This window comes from Triturus cristatus, chromosome 4_2 (genome assembly GCF_964204655.1).
Source record: "Triturus cristatus chromosome 4_2, aTriCri1.1, whole genome shotgun sequence".
Lineage (NCBI taxonomy): Eukaryota > Metazoa > Chordata > Amphibia > Caudata > Salamandridae > Triturus > Triturus cristatus.
In genome coordinates, this window is record NC_140586.1 from 207525511 (window position 1) to 207528872 (window position 3362).

Below are 3362 nucleotides of genomic sequence, written 5' to 3' on the forward strand. Positions count from 1 at the left end.
CAATCAATAATCAATAAATCAAAAGCCAATGTACAAGCAATCTAATCAGATCAAGACAATCATCAAAACCATCAAATTCTGCTACCAGGAAATTGGTGCAGATTGGGGTGTACAAATTCTCCCTACTTCCACGGATAGAGTAAATTCACAGATACACGCACATACACTCATCATACGCTTGGGCCCATTTCACTAACATACACTCAGATTACTCTATCAGCACTGAACCTGTGGAAAGAAAACCTTCTAAACACCCTGCATCTACACTACGGTCGATAAGACCTAATTGACACTGTCTTGAGTCATGATTTAACCAATAATAATCAACAATAATCAAAATAGAGTACTCAATAATTGACAAGAAATAACCACCAACACAGTATTTCAAATAATGGTAATTTATCTAAAATTAGTTCAAAGAAAATCAATTCAAAAGCAAAATCATTATTCTCATAATTACCTATTCTAGCTAAATGTCATAAACGAGTCAGGACAGGTCTCTCGATAGAAGTCTCTCAAGTCACCGTCCTCACAGCATCGATCCTCACCAACGCAAGTTCGGAAAGAAGTGGCCTCAGAATCCAAAATGCAATGACCACAGACCCTCTCTAGTCTAGTATATTTATAATAAATTTAACAAAAGAAGGCAACATAAAATATTTTAGATATCCGCTGAACCGCTGAGCAGAGCGAGCAGGAAAGGATGTAGCATCGCTACATTTGGAAAAATCTCCGCTCAGAAAAAAACCACAAAAATAAAAAGACGGAAGACGGAACTAAAACTTGAAAATGTTTCTTTTTCATGTTCATATTTCCTCGGAACCAGCATGGTGATCACAATGTTCATTGTGGCTCCTTTGTCTTCCAAGGACACTTGGATGTCCGCCCAAAGCTGCTGTCCTCACGGAAAACTTTTAACCAGGCGAAGACTGTGGTCAGATGACTCTCGACCATGTTCAGCAAGGCCTTCTCATCAAAATCTCAGCACTCGAATGTAGGCTTTAAACGGTAGCCATTTTTCACTAGGCCAAAACGTACCATCTTAATTAAAAGAGACAAAAACAACGTTACCACAGCATAGTGATTAAACAGTGTTAACCCCACTAATACCCTTATGGGTATGTAATTATCTAGCCTTTGCAACACAAGAAAAGCATTAGTACACGACATTTCAAAAGCGTTTTTGTGCTTAAAAATAAACAGCACTCAGCAACATTTATTTAATTAAACATGCACATTATTAGTAAATAACATGAATGCGTCCCCACGTGTAGTTTTCTCTTGTTAATTCGTATTGATTAATCAGAACATTTACACAAAACAAATAATTAGTAGTTATAAATTAATAATTTTAATTTCTTTCGACAATAGACAAACCAGAGCTTAAAAAACCCAATAGATTTTCAACAGAAAACTCTGCTCCAGCAATTGTGATAGGTGATTTACTGTCCTGAAAGCGAGCAGTTGTGTAACTCTTTTGCAAGCTGTCTTGTTTATTCTCATCTTTCTCCGTGTCATTTTGAATACATTTATTTTTGTGTGGTTAGCCTTACTACTGTTAGGGTTGACACTTGGTCGGCATGAATGGCATTTTAGGGGCCCAGACAGTATAACAAATATAAAAAATCATTGTGAGCTAATTTTTCTCTTCCTTATCAGTACGTACTTGAAACTGCAGCTTAAGAAGAAAGCACTTCAATGGAGAGCACTTTAAAACATCAGCTTGTCTGCTGCTGCAGCAATCTAGTGCCCCCCTGTCTAGACTGCCCAAAGTAATTGTAAGACACTCTCAAGACAAGTGAGTAGCCTGTCACACACACTCCGAGGCACTTACTGATTGCTAGTGTAGTCACAGTGCTTAGTTTGTAAAATAATAAGTGTCAAGGCCCTGACTAGGAGGCCACTGCAGCTTGCACCACCCATTGCCCTGTCATTGCTGCTAATGACGGTACCAAAACTGCTAATCATCTCTCTCACCTGCGAGTGCCACAGTTCAGATTATTCCAGGTCCCCAAAGCTAAAAGTATGGCTGGGGAGGCAAGTATTAGTATTTTTAATATATATTGTATTCATAAACAAACATTGTCCTGCTTATCTCTAAATTAGATGGGCAGCGCCACCATGCGGCAGAGTGTCAGAACTGTGGTGATGACAATTAAGTGCCGGTGCCGAGCTCCGGAAACCACAGGCTCAAATGAAGCACTGTGTAGTCAGGTGAGTCACTCACTCTTTTTGAACTGAAGTTCGCTTGTCTGATCTCTGCAGCAAGTGCATTAGCCTACTAGGCCACACTTTCAATTAGTTACAGTGATAGCCAGAGGCATGTTTTTTCTTTGTATTTCAGATGCACAATTCCAAAAAAATAACTGTGCGGTACACACAGCAAAGTTGCCATGCCTGCAACCAGAAAGCTTCTTTTTTTTATATGTAAATAAAAAAAAAATTTGAACTGTATTACGAAAACAGAAAGATAATTAAAGGACCACTTCTATCCCCCTTGAATTAACATACTACTTGTACCTTAGAGTTAATCTTTAATGTTTGTAAAAGGTGTGTGCTTTTACTCGCGAGAAAATGTCACTCTCAAGTGTCACACATTCGGTCACTTAATGCCACTCGTAAGTGCCCTAAATCAGGGAAATGACACACGCAAGCAATCTTAAAACTTGGCAGCTATGAGTACCCTTCCATTTCTGGTACTTTGCAGCAGTTTTAAGATCTTCTTAGAATTTCTCGTTGCTCAAATGGGTGTAATTTCTGATATGTATACGTTTCCCTCGTCTTCATTGCTTGATTTTACTCGTGAGAAGGTGTCACTCATAGTTGTTGAATGTCACTCATAATTACACTGAAATTATGCAGATGTCACCCATAAGCAACCTGAAACCTTGGCAGCTGTAAATAAGGTAGGTCTAAAATAACCATCGTGTAACTAATAAAAAGCCGATTTGGACAATTTGTGGGGTTCTCGTCTCAACTCCTGACGATTTCAAGTGAACGGAGAAGCAGTTCTGTTACGCCAACAATCGGGGAAGGACTTAAACTTTAATTCCCAAAAACTTGTATGAAATAAAGTAAAATGGCCACTACGTTTATGTCCTTCCAGAAGTAACACCCAAGGCGAAGGAGGGGTCTACCCAATCCATGAGGGCCACCGTTTTCGTCATTTTACACGGGTTCTACCAACCCACTGGATCGTAGCGGCCTGGGGAAGAAAGTAGTGCCGGCCGTAGCCCCGCCCAGTCGCTGTCCTTGTGATGGCGTCAAAGATAGCGGCCGCCCCTGGTTGCTGACGGTGGAGGGTGGAGCGCCGTGTCCTTCCGCCGGGGGAGGGGAAGGTTGCTACGGGGTGAAACTTTTTC